We start from the raw sequence: 23,511 nt of genomic DNA on the forward strand, positions 1-23,511 counted from the left end.
CATGATTTCTCTTTTGAAATCCATAATATCTCATTCACATGCTTCCTATTTCTCCCATAAGACTTTAGCACAGACTCCATGATCATGTTTGTGTCCCTCTTAATAACGCACTCCTTGGAAGGGGCCATAACATCTTTTATTAGGACTAAACTTGGATGTCTCTTCTTTCTTACCCTTTGATTCTTCATTCAATCATACCACCCATCAACTTGTTATTTTTCCATTTTTCTTATAATGACCTTTGTTGTTGGGAAGGTGCCTTTCAAGTATTTTGTCTTTGCATATAGATACACATAAAGTATCATTATTTTAATCTAATGGACGTGGTTGTTAAAATCACCAATATTTAATTAAATATGCATTGTTATACCTTTGCTCAAGTCAACTTCAATTCAAATTCTAACACATGTGTGTATACCCTTCCTTGCTTAGTTTGTATATTGTTGTAAGTCCCCAATATATTTATGTTGGCTTTTGAAAGATCATCTCATCCCAAAATAAGTAGGGGGGATTCAATATTCAAATCCAGCAGAGTGGGGTTGAAGAAATGGATATTGAAGATGGATTCAATTATAGAAACTATCTTTTGAAAAAAGGTTAGTTTTGCCCCAAAAAGAAAGTCCCTCCTTTGAGACCCAAAGCCCACTAAACCCCAATTAAGAGTGTTGTTAAGTATTGCTCCAATATAAAATTTCTCAAATTCTCGTCTCCTTCTAAGAAGAAACACTCTAGCTATTCTCGCTTTCCAATGTAACATTTCTGCAATTTTATGTATTCTCCTCTCCCGATAAAAAATAAAAACTCTAGCTATTCTCGCTTTCTACATGTAACATTTCTTGCATTAAGGGTTCCCTGTATTATGAGTGCGAAGAAGCTTACCGTATACTAATTACTAATTTGGAAATAAATACATGGGGTGTCTTTCTCGTCCCCTCAGTTGAAGAATGGAATTGGCACATACAATCCTACCTTGTGCAACCTCCAACTTAGCAGAATTTCGTCACATACTTAAAAAGGAAGAGCATGTAAATATTCATGCACACTCTAACATCAACATCAATGGCGATGCCTATCTCATCCATTGTCGTAGCCCAACTGTAGCTTCCACTACCATTAAATGCAAAACCACTGACAAACAGAAACAGACACAGAAGCCAAACGCCGTTATTGATACTTACGAAGGTGTGGCTTCATATTTGCAAGCTTGTACACACATATTCAGATTTGGGTTTCATGGAAATATTTTCTTGGTAAGCAAACTAATAAACCTCTATACAAAGTCGACCGCATGAATTATGCACGACTGGTTTTTGAAAATTCCCCTAAACGGGACTGTGTTTTATGGAATGTGCCCATCAGAGGGTACGCCATGAATGGACCCTGTGAGGAAGCCCTCCTACTCTATTCCCAAATGCGGCAGAAAGGCATACAGCCCGATGAACTCATTCTTCCCTTTATTCTGAAGGGGATGAAGGTTCATCATTTTATAATAAGAGCCGGATTGGATTGCAATCTATTTGTGGGGAACGCCCTTCTTGCTCTATATGCAAAATATGGAAGTATAGAGAACGCACGCCAAGTGTTTAACAAAATGTGTGAGAGAGATTTGGTGTCATGGAACTCTATGATTGTTGGATATTCTCAGAATGGACATGCCTATGAGGCATTGACGCTTTTCCATCAAATGCTGCTAGAGGAGGTGGTACCGGGTCCCGTTACTATGGTTAGTGTTCTCCGAGCATGTACATAGGTCGAAGCTCTTCAACGAGGTAAGTGTGTGCATAGTTACATGATTAGAAATGAGATTGAGATCAACATCTTTGTAGATACCTCCCTCACAGATCTCTATTCGAAATGTGCAAGTATTGAAATGGCACGTCTATTGTTTGACAAAATGTCTTGACAGAGATGTTGTGGCATGACTGCATGCAGTCAAAACACCCACGAATGTGATGTAGGTTGGCTTCACGCCACTGTGCTCCATTTGAGAAAAGAGCCCAAGAGCATTTTCAGCATGCCCGTTCATACCAAGACCCTCAATAATGTCTTGACCGTTTCAGAGGGGCTATTGCGAGGTTTGCGTAATGGAGTTCGGACAGATTCAGGACGGGGGGGGTTTCTGCATTTTAAGACGGTGATTCGAGGTTTTGTTTCTGAAGCATAAAATCTCTGTAGCGAAAATGAAGTCTTCTCTGAGGAAGCTGCGAGGGTTTTCACTCAGCAAACATGGAGTTAAAGAGAAACTGGGCACGGTCTATCACAGCCAGAAGCAGCAGCAGCTGCCACCTCCGGCTTCCCTGGACGAGCTCGTTCAAGCTTCCCAGGTACCGATTTCATGGATCATTTTTCAAGTTAGGGCATGTTGTTGCGTTATTTATATTTTCAAGAAAATTGAGCTTTTTCCTTTAAAAGAATTCGCGATAAAGAGGTTCTTGTTGCGTTTTAGAGATAGCCTGTGACAAATGATTTTCAAAAATGAAATGCGAAGCGTTAGTTCTCTTGATGAGTTCAGAATGTAATGATTTTTTTGATAAATTGTAAAGTTAGGACAGGTTATGATATTTCAGGTTTCAAGCATGGAAGTTGAGCTTTGCCTTAAAATGAATTGCATTTTTTTTTGCCCAAAACGGTTTTCTTCGAGTTATGCAGATCGAATTTAGGCGATGATTTAATCATCTAGACAATTCTAGAGGTTTATTAAGCCCGTCCTAACTTAAAAAAATATAGTGCATGAAATCACTACATCCTAGACTTCTAACATTTAATCCCAATGTTTTTTACACTGGATCTGTAAACCCGATAACAATCACTTCCGACGTAGCATTTCAATTTCTTTAAAAGCAAAGCGCGGTTCGATGCTTAAAACTTCCAATATCACAACGGCCTGTCCTAACTTTAGAGATAATCAATGAGGTATTCATTTAAAAGCAAAACTCTATGGCCGTGTGTGAAACTAAAATATCACGACAGCCTGTCCTAAGTTCATAGATAATCACTGAAGTGTTCCTTTCGAATGAAAGATTAATTTCCATGGGTAAAAGTTCAAATATCAGGATAGCCTGTCTTAACTTCACAGATAATCAATGAAGTCGCTAGATAGAAAATCCTAGAAGTTTTTGATCACAGTGGCGGAAAGAACATAACTTGTTAGGTCATTGAGATGTTGCCTTTGGCAATTGGTGACCCCAGGGCTTGATCTCGTCACCTCTGGCTGGCATTTGTAAAGGGCTATCATGCTATGTTGAGGGTTGATTGTTATGTTATTTGAAGTTTTATGCATGTAGGTTGAGCTTTACCTTCAAATGAATTGTAGCATTATGTTAAAAGGGTTCTCGTTGAGTCTTTGTTGTTAACGATTTGCTAAGTTGATCAAATTTAGGGCTGTAAACATGAATCATCACGCTTCTAGATAATGCGAGAACTTTTGTGTGTTATGTAACATGTTGAAGTGCAGAACTGAGTGGCTCGTTGAGAGGTTTACTTTTGCAATTGCTGATTCTGCATAGTTTGAACTTGTGACCTCTGGCTGGCATGTGACAAGGGCTAATCGTATGACTCGCTGAACCTAAATTGAGTGAAAAATACAGCTCAAAACACTTCAAGTCAATGAGAAGCCATCTGCTCTGGAGGAATTAAATTGTCTATGAAATTTAAATACAGAAATTTTGAGTCTTAATTAGCTTAATGTTGCTTAGGTTCCATTCCCAGAAAATGATTGGCATTAGGAAGTTTGAATCTCTTTTCATTCAACAGTGCTGTTTAGATAATATCTCAACACAGTCGTCTTCAATATCGTTTCATGCTGCATGCTTTGATTTTTGGGGTAATTAAGATTTTATTAAAATACAACTTGTAACAAAATGAGGATAATAATGGTTTCCCCTGTTGATTCTGAGTATGTGCTATATTTTTCATTGCTTTACATCTTTCAAAAAAAGAGAGGACTTTAACATCTCCTTACTTGAAATTCCTGGTTTAAACCCTTATATGTTCATATTGAATATTTTGTTGCATGTGCTGTTAATCAGGCATAAGTTTTATTCAGTTCTGAGTAAATATTGCAGCTCAAAGTACAACAAACCTAAACTTATAAAAGTTTCATTCTAACACTTTTTCATCCAACTTTTAATTTACTATTAACAACCACTGAAAGTCGTCCCCATTCTACTAATCAGCTATAGTTAGCTTATCTTAATTAATTAAGCGTAAGTTGTATCCAGTTCCAAGCAAAATGCTGCAGTTCAAAGTACAACAAATATACTAATAAAAATCATATTCTAACCTTTTGCTATCCAACACATTATCTTAATATTTATATCCATGAATAACCTGTGGCAGTCATTCCTAATCTAGTAAGTACTAAGCAGCTAGAGTTAGCTTATCTAAAACTACTTCTACATCATGCATTTGCCATTTTAAACACAAAGTCAAATTCTTTTTCGTTATTGAGAGTGTTTATGCTAAAGACAATAAGGGTGGCTCTTAAGTTTTTTGTTTATGTGCTACAGAATCTCCTCTACAGTAAGCGAAACCATTCTAGGTGCGGGGTAGGATGTGCAGGGTTGAGAGGGAGACAGATGCTACTTGCCTTCCTTTGTTCTCTCGACTCAGCAACTTGTCTGTTTGCTAAACATTAGAGGAATTTTTAACCTTTTAGAAGTTGATTATATGGGAGAAGATAGTCAGGATTCAAAATAATAAACTTATGTTCTTTAATGAAATACCACTGGAGTGTTTTTGGTCATTCGTACTGAAAGAATTTTTGGTCATTCTTACTTTCATCTACATTTTTGTAATTAACTTGTACTTCAGACTCTTTTTTTTTAATTTTTTTTTTTTCAACTCGTGTCTCCCATATCTCTCTTACTTTCCAACTATGTTGCATGGAGAGTCAACATGTGCCTGATGACAAATCCCTTGTACCCTGCATTCCAGTGTTTTGGGGACTTAAAAATGGCTTGGGAATGTCCCAGAATAGCTGGGGGCATCATTGGAGACATGGGAACTTCTAGGGCATTCCCAATCCGTCCCTCACAAAAATATCTGGGACAGTCAACTGACCCTTGAACCTACTGGCAGTTCAAGATTATATCTATATATATAGATATATATAACCTAAATCCATCCCTGCACCTGCCTGAAGTCTAAATCCTACCTGCTTCTAATTTTCTAAATCCTACCTGTCATCTCAGCATATCATTCTAAAATTGTTCTCAGCAATTCCTTTCTGCGGCGTTGGCACTCACAGACTCCAGTGCATCATACTCTCAGTCAATACTTGCTATTCCTCTGCAATTCTTATCCCTAACTGTATTTATAATCTTTATCAGTGTCAGGGGGGTGGGCATCAACGACGGATTTTGGGATCTATTTAAATTTTCTCTTTGAATTTATTTAAATTCTTATTCACAGTGTTTCTTATTTGCAATTGGAATTTATTTAAATGTTTTATATTTATCGTGGTGAATTAAGAAAAAAATATTATTATTATTATATTTAATATTTTATTATTTTCAAAATTTTAAATATTTATGATTACTATTACTATTATTATTATAATATATAAAATAATTTATATATTATTGCCATCTCCAACTTTCTGTCCCCTGAAAAATTTGGGGGTGCACTCTGGTGGTTCCGGAAACTTACCCACCATCCCTGCTACCCCCCGTCCCAAAGCCAGTGCGACATAGCTTTCTAACTATGTGTTTGCTGCAGCAAGGTGGTACAATTCGAGTTCAATTACTTTTTCCAGAAAGGCAGAAACAAGTTAGTTGCTTGCAGTTGTCTCAAGTTATTTTGCTTCATTGAATAGAGTGAGAAGTCCTCATGAGTCAAGGCCAGTATAATCCCCATGAGATTTGAACCTTTCTGAACATTGCAAGTATGAATTCTATTCACCATTTGGACTGACCATGGAGAGTAGTTGCCTAAGATACAACTGTTTGCAGCTGAGTTAAGGTTACTTTTCACTAATAAATAAACTAGGCTAAATAAAAGTGATTTGTAGACTGGTCATCTAGCATTCCATGAATTCTATTTTACAATTTTGTGGAACTTCCTATTCTTTCTATAGAATTCTGTGGAACTAAATATTCTTTTCATCCTCCCCAAGTTAATGGTTTATTCAATCTACTGCTATTGTATTTTACAGGATTGGTCTGTCCTGATCTATATCCCAGGTTAAATGGAATAATTTTCAATTATCTTGGAGTGTATAAGATGTTTAAAACAGAGAAACGGTTTGTAAATTCTTTAGTACTTCCTCTAAGATTGAAAAAAGCAGAGGCTGGTCAATTTCAATTTGATTTACTCTTGCTCCCAGAGTTCATTGTGAAAGTCTTGGATGAGATTTTTCTTAATTTTTTTTTTAATTTTATTTATCAGGCAGGGATAAGTGGCTTTTATGTTAATTTCTTGTGATTGCAGAATGGTTCCGAGGTTAATAATTTTTTTCACAGTTATAGCTGGAATCCATTTATTGATAACCTATGTTCCTTCTTGTAATATTCTACATAATATTTGACTTTTTTTTTTTCAAAGAAAAAAAATGTATATATTAATTAGGCAAAAATATATGCATCTTCTGACTGGCAACTGATTTTTCAGTTTTGCCAAAATCATGACTGGCTGTTTTCTAATCTTCCCAAAAAAAAATATTTGACATTGGTCATCCTGTTGATACAAATTACCTTTTTGTCATTTGCGTTATCCTTAGGCAGAATTGTTTGCAGGAGGCTTGAAATTTCCATTAGTTCCTGTGTAAGTTCACATACTAAGGATTTAGGGTAAGTGTTGCACCATTTTCTTGATCTACACATTACAGAAGCGTCGACCCTAAATCAAGGTGAACAACTTGCTTGGCAAGTTGAATAAATTCTGCCCTAATTGCTTGACGTTTAGGGCTACAAATCTAATTCTTTTCAGATCTGAATCTGTTTATGAGAGATAAAACACACAAATGGCATAATAATCATTTATTGCTCATCATAACATTCAAATGCATGAGATCCACGCCTTCCAAGTCACTTTCATGATGGAACAATTCACTGCATAAACAGTTTAATTTTTAGCCTGTTTCCATTGCTTTCTTGCAATCATTCTGATAAATCTAGCAACAGAGAACATCTCCAAGGACAGAGTCATGCCAAAACAAGATGAACAATTTGACTAATATAATTGGAATGATCTATGTTATTGAAGTTCGATGTCTGGAGTTTGAGATCACATTATTCTAATCTGCAAGTATTCATGATGGGTTTGGTATTTTATAGCTTGATACATCTTCTAAAGACTCACATTAACGCATGAACAAGCCTATCTCTCTGCCCTTTGGAATTTATGAACAAGGTTTGCTACTCTGCAACCAGATCATACTCTGCTCTGTCAAAACGTTTCCTTTTTGAAAATTTTTGCATGACTGATATCTCAGGTATATCCAAAACTAAATCAGTGCTGATAACAGCCCAAACATCCACTCAATAATACTAGCATCACACTGGTTCTATCTTCTGTTACTAGGAGTTCAAGTACTAGCTTTAACTGCAGAATTCTTGAGATCATGCTAACGTCTTGAATGATCAAACTTTGGGGTTTATTTGCATCATTGTTATGTAAACTTTCTTGTTTTGGAACTAGTATATATCTTCTATTTTTTATTTTTATTTTTTATTATTATTATTGTGGATGCATTGTTTTACATACATAGTCTTGTGCTTTGGTGCTGATGTCTTTCTGTCATATCTGAACATCATTAATGTGTTTATTTGGCACTAGTTTGACCATTGTATGTTGGAATCTAAACTTTGATTTCATTTACAGCACTGCTCTCTTGAATTTTGGAAAATTTTGACATTGTTTCAAATTTGATTCATATTTGAAATAACACTTGAATGCTCATTAATTGGTATACATCTGGAAGCACTAAGGGAGCATTTCTATGTTGTTTCATCATTTACACAGGGTACTTCCTAACTGTTATTCTACCCCGGATTCAGAGGAGCAGCCAAGATTTTATCCATAGTTTCTTTCCTTCCAACTTTAGATGGGATCTCACCTCAACCTTCTGCCTTGGTGGTCAATCAACATCTTTGATGCCTGTTCGGGGTTGTGCCATATTAGGTTACAGATCATACATAATCAGACCGAGTTATGGACCAGCTCCAGACAGATCCAGAGTATGGCGCCTTCCACCCATTAGGGGTAAATCAGCTCCAGACTGATCCAGAGTATGACACCTTCCACCTATTAGACTAGGCCATACATAATCAGAGCGAGTTATGGACCAGCTCCAGACAGATACTTTGCAGATCCAAAGTATGGCACCTTCCACCCATTAGGGGTAAACCAGCTCCAGACAGATCCAGATTATGGCACCTTCCACCCATTAGGGGTAAACCAGCTCCAGACTGATCCAGAGTATGGCACCTTCCACCCATTAGGGGTAAACCAGCTCCAGACTGATCCAGAGTATGGCACCTTCCACCTATTAGACTAGCCCTACATTCAGCAGAGCAGAGATAATATTTTCAAGAGTTTCCTTGCTTGGACATTAGATGATAGGAGAGCATTTTGCATATGTTCTTAGGATGCTTTTGTGCAGATTATAGTGGGTTGGTAAGGGATCCCCCTCCCCAAACACCCTATCAGCATAGTTAAGACTTGAGTTTAGGGTGGCTTTAATTATCTCTGGTAATAGAAAATGATACGGAGGATTGTGCATAACCCACCCCCTTTTTGATTCCAATAAGCAGAGGTGGTCACTATGGTAATCCGGTTTCAATTTGTAGTTAGAAAATGGGGTCACAACTTTCCATATTTTTTGTTTTGTTTTGTCTTTTTACATCAAACAATAATATATTTATTAGAACCATAGTCAACTAAACAAACAGGAAACAATTTATTTGACAGGTGGAAGAAGTGATAGGCTTAGAGCAATTGAATTGTAGGCCATGCTTCTTGACAAATTGATGAACATATGTCTCCTTACTTGAGATTTAGGTTGGCACCATGGCACCATCCTGTCCATCATTATACACTAATCTTGTCATTATCTTCTTCACTGTGAATGACTGGCCTGTTCCCTGCAAATAGATCTGGGCATAGAGGAGCCAATCCAAGAACAGTAATCTCTAGCACAAGACAATATTAATGATCTAAATACCTAATCCTGAAGCTTGAGTTTGATTTTTCTCTACTGGTTCTGAATCTCTGATTGAGAATCTCCCACTCGTCATTATCAAACCTTCTCCTTCATCATTGGCATCAACTGCACTGCTGAGGTACGTTGGTTGGTTGTCATTGGACTTGAGAGCTTGAAGTTTCAAATGATTATAGTAACAGACAGCCAGAAAAGCCAGTCCACACCCACTCAAGTTTATGACTGTAACCTTTTCATTTATTACAGACTAAGATTATGTTATGAGCAGCCAGTCCTTGACAAGACCAACAACATTCATAGTCAAGGCTGAAGTCTTTCCTATCAGAAGAAACACTGCAAGATTAAGAGCCAATGCACAAGTAGAATGTCATGTAATCCAAATCAAAGGAAGAGACCCTGATTATCAGAAATGGGTATTCTACTAAGGCCCAGGGGGTGCTGAGAAAAACAAGGCAACAAGGAGCAACAAAGATGTGATGGGATTCAACTTAATCCCTTTTGATGTTCGTGGAATTTGTATGAGAACCAATTGGGTAGTCTCACATGCAACTGCACTTAACTGGAGAATCACCTCCCATGCATTCATCTTGGCCTCCCCATAAGCTGAAATAGTAACTCCAATGGATATGGCCAACATATTGGCCTCGGGCTCACCTTTATAAGCTTCTTTCTTCAGGGAAACCACAATCAAATACACAGCAATGGGAATTAGAGCTTTCAGCATTTGAAATAATGATACTGAGAGGAAAACATAGGCAGAATTTGAAAACCAGAGACCCAAAGAATACACTTATCAATACTATGGGTTCAACGAGCTTGAAGACTCTTACAATAGCAACAGCCAGTGTTGAGTAGAAGCCCATGTGAATCATGGTGGGACTAATCACACTAAAGTTGTCAAGCAATGGCAACTCCAATGGATATGGCTAACATATTGGCCATGGCCTCACCTTTATAAGATTCTTTCTTCAGGGGAACTGCAATCGAATGCATATCAAATGGGCACAAGAGCTTTCAACATTTGAAATATCGATACTTTGAGAGACATGCACCAAAGGCTACATCATTTAGGATTTGTACTCAGTTTAGGTGTCATATTCAAGGGGAAGTTGTTATGCTTTCCACCACTTCATAGATTGTTAGAGTGATGAAACAAAAGAGGCTCCCTCTTGAGGCTAGATTATGTCATTCATATCAGCTGTGTTGTTGATGTCCTAGCTTAGCCAGGTCTTGCCAAAACTCTGTTGAGGTTCAAAATTTATTATAAACTGAAATGTCTTCATAAGAATTGACCTCATAAAATGCCATAATCACAAGATATTCCATACATGGCCGTGATTATGGCTCGCAAGACCCTTAGAATTTGAGCAATGAGGCTCGCAACATCACTTATGATTATGCACTCTACAATTCTGTGACCAGCTGAATGTCAAGCAATTGAACCGCGATTTAAATCCTATTTTGTCAGCAATAAGTACTATACTTTGTCTTTATTTAGTGTAGAGAACCAAGCACTTATTCTGCTCATCTATAGAAGGGACAATGGTTGTTTGCCTATGAGGTATAAGGAAATCCTATCAGATGTTTTGTATTTTCGTATGGAATTGAATCATACTCCTGCACACTGTAACATTCATATATATCAACCTGTAGAGGCTTTAATAACACCTGGTATTCTGGTTAGTGATTTTATTGGACCTCATGTGCATATCCTACATGCACAGGATGGACTATTCATATGTTACAAGGTATTATTCTTATTATTTAGGGTGCACATCTTCAGGTGCTCAAGAACGATTACTAGAACAGTCAGTTAATTCTGCAATTTAAAGGATGAAAAAGGAGGTTATAGGAGTCTAGTTTTGGTTCTCATCCACAATGTCACACTAGTCTGCCTGGGCATGGTTCTCATGGTTTAATAGTGACTTGAGGAGTCATAATACCACAGATCACTAAACACGAACAGCTAAGGTAGCCCAAGGACAATAGCCATCTTTACACATTAATTAACAGGTCTTACATTAATTATCCTAGGGGGTTTTAATACTTCCAAATGCTTAAAAAACAGTTAGCAGAGCATTCACATTACAAATTCCAGCAATCTTTTCTATAAACCAACCAAATGCAGTCAGGAGAGCCCTCCTTTTACACTATACAACCTTATTGTTAGTATGATCAACCTTATTTTAATATATAGTGTGACAAACCGTATGTGACAGGCAGGTGGAAAACTTTTCTCGCAATTGACTAAGCGACGTCCTGCGAGCCAGACTTGAGACGAAAACCCTCATCAGAAGTTTATGCTTGGCTCTTTTCCAAACAAATGAAGAGTCAATGAGGTTTTGTGTAATCACTTCTGGTATCGTATTGGGTTATTGTTAGAAGCGATAATTGGATTCGGATTCTCATCGAGTGAGTTGTTCTGCTTTCTCAATTTGAGAGGGTTTGTTTGGAGGGAAAAACGAAAGAGGACATACAAGAATAGTGAGGGGAAAGATGCAGAGGAAGAGGATTGAGAACATCGCCAGCAGGCAGGCTACATTTTCCAAACGTAGGTGGATTGCTGAAGAAAGCTTACGAGCTCTCGGTGCTCTGCACTGCAGAAGTTGAACTTGTGATTTTCTCCCCAGCAGGAAAGCACTATGAACTGTTTTTTAGTGAAAATCCTACTATTTTGATTCTAATAATCATGGCTATGAAAACCTCATGAGATTCTTACTAATAACCCCGGTGGTGCAAGCCCTAGTAAGCTCGATGTTGAAAAACTTAGTGTAAAACCTCCAAATCGCTGGTTTTGTTGTAGTGCTTATTGGAGAGTATATAAAAAATTTCACACCTTTTTATGAGATATGGGAGGAAAACATGTTAAAGATTTTTAATAAATATAAAATTTCCAAAATGATGCTAGTTACGTGTGATTCTTTTTTCATTGTTTGTGATTATGAAAAATGAAACTCAATGTTTTTTCATTAGTGCACACATATTTCATTATATAATTGCATATAGAAAAATCATTCCAGAGCCGATAACAATAAAAATGAAGAATTTATGGTCCAACGTTATATTTAAGGGAGATGTTTAAGGATGACGTTTGAATTTTGTTTTTCATTTTAAGACATTTGGAGCAAATATTAGGAAGGACTTTGAGAAAGGATTGTCCTTGATTTTCAAAAATGGAGTTGTTCCTTTCCAGCCATATGCCCCAAGTGACCATCAAAGGGAGAGCTCATATGTTTTTTGGATGTTTTCTTTATAGCCATTTTTTTACACATATCCATAGAGTCCCCATGCCATTGATGTGAATTACTTGTTCGGTTTTTTTTAACCAAAATTTTTAACCAAACAAGAAAAATTAAAAAAATGCCTCAAGATCAAAGACTGAAACAAAGACCTATTGACATACCTTTTAAAGTATGGAAAGAACTTGTAAAATCATATGAGAAGTTGGATGCACAAAGAAAAGCCGGCAATGAGAGCATTCAGGTATTGAATTTTTCATTAAACATTATTTAGAATGTATTAATACTTATAAGTATCTTAGACATGTATTTGTGTGAAAATAAATTGAATTGGTTTATGTTTAAGGACAAGGCATCCAAGGCGAGGTTAACCAAGACAAAAGTCACTCATCGTAGTGGCCAGAAAGGTTTAAAAGCACTGATAACAACCTTTGTAAGTATATTAAACATGTGATATTTTTTTAATAAATTTTGTACTAGAAGAAAGTCATTGTTATCTAATTTCTCCCTATTTACTGATTGATAGGAACTAAAATATGGAAGACCTCCAAATCATTTGGAAAAGGACATGGAAAATTTTAGGGGCTAATGTTCGCCCAGTGGGCTAATTTTCCATGATTTTTCCACAAAAAAGATTCGCCAATTTCCAATTTTATAAAAGACGATTCGCCCAAATTTTAGAATATAAAATTATTTTACCTTAAAAATCGCCAACATTATAGAGACTATATATAAAATAATTATAAATTTGAATAATTTTACAAATATATCAATAAACATTTATAGTTTGCATATTAGGGATTAGTGAGATTCACCAATGTTTTAAACTTCAAGAAAATTTTCCATCCTTAAAATTTTCCTTGGAAAAGGAGGTGCTGCAGCAAAAGAGATGGGTTGAATTTGTTGTTTGGATGGACTCTATGGTATGTAATTTTAGTTGGATTTCCAATATACTTTTAAACCATATTTTCATTTTATTTTTTAGTACTATTAGATATTATATCTTACCTCATTTTATGGTTAACATTGTATAACAAAAACATGCGTTGTGTTATGTAATTAATACTAACATGTAATATTGATTTTTTTTGTCAGAATGCTATAGGTAATGATTGCCAAGACGATGATCCAAATTATGTTCAACATATATCAGGAGATGATGAGGATGAGGATGAGGATGATGGTGGTGAAGGAGGAGATGATGATGATAGTTGCGGTGTTGGTGATGATGTGGATCAGAGTAATGAGGATGGTCAAGATGATCATGAGGATGATCTTGGTGGTGGTAGCTAGGCATGCACATGCATTGTTTTTTATGAAGAAATTATTGTGTAGAATGACATTGTTATGTTTAGATGGGTGTTGCGAATTTACCCTATATCAATGAGACATTTTGATTTTGTAATCATACGATGAGTTTGATTTATGTATGTTGTTAATTTATCGTAGAATAACGATATTCATGAAATATTTTGATTTGTTAATCATATTTGAATTTTACTTGTTTTGATTAAAAATAATACTGATTTTATTAGTATTATGTTGCTATTTTATACATGTTTTGAAAATTGTTAATGACACATTGTTATTTTTTTGGATGGATGTTGTCAATTTCTCTTAAATTTCTTCACAAATGATTTTGAATTGTGATATCTGCTTTAATGATATTTAGAAACTATCATATATTTCACTATGAATCTATAAAGGGGGTCATATATGTAAAGAAAAATATACTCTATATAAGAAGTCAAATGCGGATGTAACCATGGATGCAAAATTGGATGTTAAACTAGGAATTAATACAAAATGCAAACAATTGACATACAAAGTGTTTTAAATTAGAAGTGAAAAATTGTGCAATAGTTGACACAAAGAAGGGAACAAAACATGGCATACAAAAGGATATCAAATTGGGCAAAAACAAGGACACATAAATGGGCACCAAATTAGATGCAAAAAAAGACAACAACTAGATGTAAAATAAGATGCAAAGTTGAGCGTTAAAAAGAAGCAAAAAACGTTACAAATTAATATGCCAAATGATGATGCAAATAATGGTGTAAATTTGGGATGCAAACTTGGGTGCAAAAAAAGGAAAAAAAAAAGATGTAAGAAAAGACATAAAACAAGATGCAAAATGGGGCTGAAAAAAGGTGAAACCAAGGATGCCATATTGGATGTAAAAAATGATTCCTAATCACATGCAAATTTAGGCTCGAACTCAGACACAAAATTATATGCAAATGTGGACACAAAATGAGGCAAAAAAGATGCAAATTTGGATGGTGAAAACGATGTAAAACTAGACACCAAAAAAATGCAAAATTGGATGAAAAAGTCGGTGTAAATAATGGTGCAACATTGGACACAAGTAGACACAAAAAAATGGTGCAAAAAGGGGCATAAAATAGCTCAAAATTGGATGCAAAACTTGGTGTAAAAACAAATACAAAAGTAGACGTAAAAAATGGCTCTAAATTGAATGTACCATTAGACACAAAATAAGATGCAAAGGTGGACACAACACATGACTCAACATAAGATGCAAATATAAATGCAAATTTGGATGCTCAAAATGATGTAACATTAGATGCAAGAGATGGTGTTAAAAATGATGCAAAATTGGATGAAACAAATGATGCAAAATATGGTGCAAAATGAGATGGGAAAAATGGAGACAAATCAAACGTAAATGTGGATGTAAAAAATGGTCCAAAAAAAGATGCAAAAATGGGCACAAAAATGGATGCAAAATTTGGTGCTAAATCAAATTCAACACATGGTGCAAAGATAGGCACCAAAGCTGGTGCAAAAATAGAAGCAAAAACTAGTGTAAGACTAGATACAAAACCTGGCGTAAGACTAGATGCAAAAACTGACACAAAATGGATCCATAAAAAGATGTTAAATTGGATTCAAAATACAGTGTAAACTTGATGCAAATGATGGTGCAAAAATGGAAGCAAAGAATGACACAAAATAGGAAGCAAAAGAGAATGAAAAATAGATGCAAAAAATGACACAAAACTAGAAGCAAAACCTGTCATAAAATAAGATGCAAATCTTGGTTCAAAATTTGACACAAAAAATGATGCATAGTTTGGTGTAAAAAATGATGCAAAATCTAGCGTGAAAAAGGATGCAAAATTAGGTGCAAAAAAGGACGCTTTAAAAATTGTACAATAGACCCAGATTTAGCGCCAGGTTGCTCATCACAATTACAAAAAAAAATGCACTAAAATCTGGCGCTAAATCGGGCGCAAATCGCTGGTTTTGTTGTAGTGGCATCAAAAGATTTGTCAGCTATCTCATCCCAAAAGAATGGAGTGTTCTGTTTCAAAAACCTGGTAAAACCTTTCGTTATCTCGACGTAGTTAGGAATGAAACGACGTAAAATGTTTGCTTTCCCTTGGAAACTTTGGAGTTGGCAAAGAGTCGAAGGAGGAGCTAATTTGACAATAGCTTCAACCTTCGAGGGATCGACACGAATGCTGGCTTTTGAAACAATAAAACCCAATAAATGAACCATTTCTATACAGAAAACACATTTGTGTGGATTCATCCTAATTCGATAATGCCTACATCTCATAAAGATTGCTCGTAAATGAGTGAGATGATTGGCTCTATGTAATGAATGGGCAGGTAAATCATCGAGATAAGGCTGCACAATGTGCTTGGTGTCATGAAATGCGTAAGACATAGCCCTTTGAAAAGTTGCTCCGGCGTTCTTCAATCCAAAAGGAAATTTGCAATAAGCAAATGTCCTCCATGGACAAATGAAAGCCGTTTTTGGTTGAACAGCAGGGAGTATGTTGATTTGTAACCGGAAAAACCATCCATAAAGGAGAACATTTCACTACCGGCACAATCATCAATGATTTGATCGATATAAGGGGTTGGATAATTGTCTTTAGGACAAGCTCGATTATATCCCTATAATCAATACATATTCTTATCATTCCTTGCTTTTTGCTAACACGAACAATATTCTATACCCAATCCGTTAAGGGAATTGGATAAATGAAACCTGCTCGAAGTAATTTCTCAACTTCAGCTTTAATAGCAGCAGTTTTTCGCGGATGTATCTGACGTAAACATTGCCAGATAGGTTTAGCATCCGGGTAAGTTTTGATTTCATGGACAACAATTGATGGATCAATTCCTGACATTTCTTCATATGACCAGGCAAACACATTGCAGAATTATTGAAATAGGGCTTTATAAGTTTGGATTTGATCGTCCGTACAGGAAGCACCTATATGAATGTTTTCAATAATTCCGGGTTTAACCGAAATGTCAATAGGAACCATTCGAGAAATATTTACCAAATTCAACTTAGAATCAGGATGTTGCAATGGATTCTGTGGTTCTTTGACATAATTAGCGGTAAAAATAGATGAAAAATCATTTTCAAAATGATCAAGCTCAGGTAAAAATGAAGATCGATGATGAAGATCTTCTCAGGGTAAATCATCAACAAACAAAAGTTTGCGAATCTGCTCATCAGTGTGAACAGGATCAAAAAATGTTGTTGAATATGAGGTTGATATTGAAAGTGATTCCCCATGGACCACATTCATTGGATCAGATCCAGTTGAACAAGAGTCGGAAAATGACTGTACAGTCTGATATGCAACTTCAAAGGGACTCAAAGGAATCACATCACCAAATGAGTCCACCTCAGAATCGGAAGGTACGATCCAAGGATCATCAAAAGCAATGGTTTTTGGTGAAATCATATGAATAGTTGCAAAAGAAGGTGATACATTAGGAGGAGGAAATGAAAAAGTTCCTAGTAAACCATAATCTTTAACCAAACCTACCCCAACATCCTTGTAAGGGATAACTATTTTACCGACATGTTGAATACTATCAGAAGAGGTTGGATCGGATGAAAAATAAGTCAACTGGTCTATTGTAACGATCTTTCCATTATGAGGAAACTTGATAAGTTGAAAGACCGACAACACAACAATAGTCATGGCATAAGACTAACTGCGACCCAAGAGAAGGTTGTAATCTAGAGGGGCATCAACCACTTCCACATCTAGATTTACAGTTTTGCCTTCAACCCCTATAGGTAAATCCTGTAAAATGCCAAAAGGATGAAACCCTCGGCCATCAAAATCCTTTAGAATCGTCAGGGATTGATTGAGTATAGGAGAACCAAGCGATCTCCAACACTGAATCGACATAATACACGTAGAAGCTCCCTCATCAATTACTAGCAAGGTCTGATTTTGACTAACACTGGAATCTGGAAAGCCATTTGATGAGGTAGGCGAGGTGTATTATTTTCTAAATCGAAGATTATAAGGTTCGAATCCTGAAGATCAACAGCTCCTATAGCTGATAATAGTAATTTACACTGTGCTAGACATGATTGCAACACCTCCAAAGCCGACATTACTAAAGGGGAAATAGCTAAGTCTTCAACAATGTTATAATTATGAGCAGCTCTCGCATGTGGATTGAAAGATGACTTCCAAAGTATACCTTTAGCAGGGGGTTTGATTACTAAGTCTGGGTTAGGTTTCTCGATCTGTAGTGGATCGGAACCAGAAGGAGTTGAAGTTGATGGGTTTGAATTAGAAGATTATGCTTCCTTACCACCAACAGGACTTTTCTACCATAATCTTGCGATCGCGTCGCAATCCTGACATGGGACATCATCATTATGGGTTCTTCTGATGCATTTGAGGAAGAACCTATCATCTTACTATCTTGACTAGGAAAAGGATCCTTCAAGACAACAGGTATTTGAGAACCTTTGATGATTTTCGCAGCCTCAGCTTGATGTGGGCAGTCTCTTGTAAAATTCTCCTCATCACAGATGAGACAAGGATAGCGAGGTTTACGTTTCTCGTCAGTAGATTCAGTTTTATCTGATTTCTCTTTTGAGTTTTGTTTATTTTTCTTCTTCCCTTTCTTTTTACTGCCAGATTTTGATTTGGCCGTAGATGATTCTATGACGTGAATATCGGCAAGAATTTCAGCGGAAGAGTCTCTTGTCGGGGAATCTGGTAAAGTTATAATAGGAGAAGAATTCTTCGAAGATTTCTTCTTGCTTTTGGTACTAACTGAACCAATCATACCATTAACGGCATGGGACCCTGAAGGAGTTGTAGTTATTTGATTGTGTTTCGGAAGGTCGGGAATTTTTTCATGTAAAGTACCCGACTGTGTATAAACGAGGTCAAGGTACTGAGCCTGAGCAATTACTTGCTCTTCAGTAACAACTACTGCTTTAGCTACAACCTCAGTGATTTTAGGTAATAATGATTTAATAAACCATTCTGCCAAAATTTGATCCGGAATAAACACTTTCACTAAACTTCGTCGACGTCGCCATTCATGAATATGATCTGAAATATATGTGGACATTGACTGTTTTAATGAAGTTAATAATTCCATGCCATTGTCATATCTGACAGGCTGAAAATGAGTTAAGAAAGAAGTGGCTAACTGACTAAAATTATAAAAAGAGCCTCGTGGTAACTCAATGTACCATTTGGCAGCAAGACCAATCAGAGTGCGTTGAAAAAGACGTAAGCGAATTGAATCATCGATAATGGAATTGGATGCACACCAGAGGTGATAAGTCATCACATGATTAGACAGATCTTCTCTTGACTTACCCTCAAACTTTGGGATATCACTGGGCAACTTATTCGGCATTGGTGGCCAAAACGGAAGATAATTAATTGGATCGTTCGTAAGGCGCGACAAATCAGGTAAATCCAAAGTTTCTATAAATGGTAACTGACGGTTAGGGTCTCGAAAACCTTGGGTCATAAGACCAACCCCAAGAGGAGGATATCCAGAATAACTTGGAATTGGATTTGCATTTGGGATATTATATCCTCCTAGAAAGCCAAGATTAACCGGACCAAACTAGGGTTGTTGGGGTTGCTGATAAGTATATCCAGGGTACGGTTGATACTGATAAGCTAGGCTTTGCACAACAGGACCGAATTAGTACTGTCCCTGGTATGGTTGATAAGTAAATTGCGGTTGACTTGTGACAACCGTACTTGGACCAGGTTGTCCTACAGGTATTTGAACCGAAGTCTAAATTGTAGGTCCCGACTGAGGTAAAGAGGCTTGAGGAGTTGATGCAGGAACAATAGAAACCAGAGCTGCCGATACTCCAAAAGTAGTTGGGGTAGATTGAACATAAACTGCAGTAGTTGCAGCAGTCATTTGAGGCGGAGTCCGAGGTGAACTAGGCCCAGACTGATGAACTACACCAGGTGCAGAAGTTTGAATAGTAGGCTGGACAGGTTGCTGGGTTGGACCAGAAACCAAAGGTTGTCTAGATTGAGATGACAACTGCACATTAGGTTGCAAAGTCTGTTGAGATGAATCCCACACCACGTTCATTCCGGGGTATGGACCCATAAAAGGTTGAGCATATTGAGGACCATAACCGGGTTGAGCATAGGGCTGATAATTAAATGGTACATTTCCAGCTCCTTGAACAAATGGTTGACCAGAAGGTGGTTGGAAACCCTGAGTTGGGTACTGACCTTGAGGTTGATAACCTTGAGGCATGTACTGAAACTGGGGTTGACCTTGAAGTGTATATTGATACTGGGGCTGACCTTGAGGTATATATTAAGTCTGGGGTTGACCTTGAGGTATGTACTGTCCCGAAGGTATGTACTGTCCTTGAGGTTGCCCCCCAGGTGGTAACTGGCTACCTTGAGGCTGCCCCCCAGGCGGTAATTGAGTACCTTGAGGTTGCCCCCCAGGAGGTAACTGAATACCTTGAGGTTTCCCTCCAGGCAGTGAATGACTGCCTTGAGGTTGCGGATTTTGAATAGTACCAAACATCATAAGAATTTCTTCTACGCTCGACACTTGAGTTTCGTTATTGCCAGTTGATATCCCATGTTCAACTAGTTGAGGGGATGCTCCTGAAAAATACTAGAGAGTGACTGATACCTAGAAGGAACAGAAGGACCGCCATGTAAAAAAAATTTCCGGCGTTTGGGAAAACATGGATGACCGTTTGGACATATTCAAAGGAGGATAATAACCTCTGGGCGTAGGATGGGAAGGAATTCGAGGTGGTGAAAAAGCAAGACCCGGATTTTCTAAAAAATCTATCAATGATACGTACAAAGTGTCACTTCTAAAAGGATTGTAGAAGATTGATTCACGCTCCCTAAGTTCTAAAGTTGGTTGATTTTCAGGGAGAGTTGTATCTTCTTCCGAACTAACAAGTTCTTCAATGGAAATGAGTCCAAAAGGGAGATTTTGGGTAATAACACTTCCTACCTTGGGTAAACCAGGACCACTAGAAGTTGGAGAAGCAAATCCCGAAGATGGAGTAGCAGCAGGGTCAGTTTCAAGTTCAGAAATTTCAGGTTCTTCAGCTAATTCACTAGTAGGAGAAATACTACCAGTAACTTCGGAAAAGGAAATTGGTTCAGAAATATACTCTATTGCTTGAACTTGATAATCAGGATGAATAATTAAGGATGATTCTCCAGCTTCCGGTGACCCAACTCTACTGTCACTAGGTGATACAAGAGCTCGTAGCCCTTCAAGCTGACTTGGTGTATATTCGGGAGGTTGCCCCCAAAGTCTACGGGATTGTCTCGGTAATTCAGCCATGATTAAATATTTAATTACTTCACATGCAAACAAAGAAAATCTCAATAAAACCACCTAAAGTCTCTAAAGAACCAAACAATTGAATCACACGCCTAAAAAATCTAAGAGACCAAACCACACAGAAACAGTAGCTTTCTGTACCGAAAACACTAGTTGTTGATGAAATCCAACGTCTCAGAATTCAATACAGAAATGGCAGTTGGAACAGTTACCCCGACGACCTGCTTAATGAAATAGACTGGCACAAGTTTCTTCACAAAACTGTCTCGAGTGAAGATAACCCCCCAGAGAGTCCAAGTGAGTCTAGTTGACGTCTGCTCCAGGTACAGTGAGACCCGTCCTTCACCGTCACCTTAGGAAAGAATCTTAAGATTATGGTCACTAAGGCTACCAACAGTAACAAATACAACTGGGGGGATAGTCTACGATTCAATCTACGCACAAGGGTAGAGTAACAAATCTCACTCCCCTTGAAGGCTCCTCGACATGATCAATCTGAGGTTTACCAACAAGTGACCCCAGGCTCCTCGACAATGGTTAATCCGAGGTTTACCATTTTTAATACGTGCAAATTTTCTATATTTCCCAATGAGACAGACTTGATTGTCTCAAAGGTTCGGACATGATCTCGTGATTGACTCCTTTAAGAGGAGCTTCCCATATTATATCAATTACAATTGGATTTATTTCCTACCGCAAGATATAGCTACTTGTTTGTTTTAACTATCTTGGAGAGTTAATTACTCCCTACTCCAAGATACTAGCTTAAGCTATATTGGTGATAAGAGCCCTAGAAACAAAAAGATTGCTAGATCAATTTTAATTAAGCGTTATTTTTATGGGTTGTTTCTTAAGTCAATAGGTATGGAGATGAAACTTTGATGGTGTGAAGACTCGACTCCAAAATCACTAAAAAATGCACCTAAAAATAAGAAACAATTCTTTTTCCCTTCAATGAATTTCTAGCTAAAAGAAAGAGTTGAGAATGCAATTCTTTGAAAAACAAAACTTTCCTTCAACATGTAAATGAAAAGAAAATCTTTTTTGTCTTTTTCAACAAACTCAAAACGAGACCACTAATTATGCTCAAAAAATATCCCTTTTCTTTTTCAACACTCAAAACTACAGAAAACAATTCTTGCAAAAGAGAATCTATGATTTCTACAAAACACTCAAAACTATGAAAAACTAATCTTGAGATTTCACAAACCAGTCAAACTCATCAAGAAGACAAAAGAGACCAGGGTGATCTAAAGTTTCTTAGGCTTCTAATCTCTAAGTCATTACAAAGACCAATGAAAATCAATCCGGGCATGCAAAACTTCTAGAAAATCAACTAAAACAAAAATGCCAATGGAACTCACTCACAAGAGACTTTTGACAGGACACATGCAGATCTGGGCAGAGACTAACAGTCGTAAATAAAACCTAAACCTAACTGGACGAAAACATTTTAGGTTTTTCAAAAATTTTGACAGGGTCCGCAAGCTTCCAGTATAACCAGATGCAGTACCGCTCTGTGCACTAAAGGAATAGAGCAGGGATGTCCACATAGTGTTGTAAACAGAATGTGCGGTCCTCTTAAAAATTTTGAAAAAACAAAAAACAATCTAGAACCTAAAAACTACCCAATCCCACACACATCAAGCAAAAACCAGAAACAAAAACAAGTTTCTCAAGTCAAAGACAAAGGAAAATCAAAAAACCAAATTCAGTTCCCCAGTGGAGTCGCCAAATTGTTGGCCGGATAAATCGTTCTTGTGGATAAGACCGATCTCCCTATTATCAAAAGATATCTAGCAACAAGCAGGACAAGCAAATCTACCTTTCTCGAAACATATTGCGATTCATTAATAAAAACTAAAGAGGTGTTTTAGACCCTACCTTAAGTCCAACGCTAGTTTGTGGTAGCCATGCTCCAACCGTCCGAAAGAGTTTCCTTTTGAGAACCTACAATCACAAACAAGCATACATTAAATAACACCTACATAGCTAATATAATAAATCATGTTCATCATGGTGATCAAGGAGTCCATGAAATAAACCATAAAACACAGCTTATTGAGAAAAATAAACTTGATTGTATTAACTTTGAAATAGAAGAACTTTACAACCTTGGTGCCTTGATGCTGTACAAGCTCTTCCCAAGGTCCAAACAGGAATCTCCTCTACTTTGACAAGCCTCACTCTGTTCCAAATGAGATAAAAAAGGTATGTAATTTCTCCTCTCAAAAGCTCAATTAGGAAGACTAAGTTCCAACAACATTTCACCTCAAAAATATTCAGCTTTCAACCTCCTCAATAACCAGCCCAATGCTTCATTTTATAGTGCAAAGGATGGAGGTTACAGGTCCACCTATGAAGGGATATAGTCCTCCTTCAAAGGGATAAGCTCCTCACATCAAGGGGTTTGCTCCTTAAGGTATGGGATGCATGAACCTTAAAGGAGCGAACTTGCCACCTCAAGATTCCTTCTAGAAGCTTCTAGAA

The 23,511-nt window shown here is 37.0% G+C and overlaps 2 long non-coding RNA genes across 4 annotated transcripts in view; both read left to right on the forward strand.

Moving 5' to 3' along the window:
- The window catches only part of LOC149241917 (uncharacterized), a 97,964-nt gene extending 84,092 nt beyond the window's left edge, over positions 1 to 13,872 (forward strand). Inside the window, exons 1-2 of one of the 2 annotated variants that reach the window (XR_016246601.1) lie at positions 13,210 to 13,322; positions 13,495 to 13,872. This is a non-coding gene — a long non-coding RNA (uncharacterized LOC149241917). Of the gene's footprint in view, positions 1 to 13,209; positions 13,323 to 13,494 lie in introns of those variants that run through there. The other variant, XR_016246600.1, reaches the window with a different exon arrangement.
- Positions 1,274 to 12,958, forward strand: LOC149241918 (uncharacterized). 2 transcript variants are annotated; one of them, XR_016245669.1, is made up of 3 exons: positions 1,274 to 1,769; positions 1,933 to 2,324; positions 12,746 to 12,958. It is a non-coding gene; the product is annotated as an uncharacterized LOC149241918 (long non-coding RNA). Both variants share the same exon structure in this region.
- Positions 13,873 to 23,511: the final 9,639 nt, after the last annotated feature.

The sequence above is a fragment of the Pinus tabuliformis genome, chromosome 8 (genome assembly GCF_031772625.1).
Source record: "Pinus tabuliformis cultivar Carrire ecotype Pingquan chromosome 8, CPIR1, whole genome shotgun sequence".
Classification (NCBI taxonomy): domain Eukaryota; kingdom Viridiplantae; phylum Streptophyta; class Pinopsida; order Pinales; family Pinaceae; genus Pinus; species Pinus tabuliformis.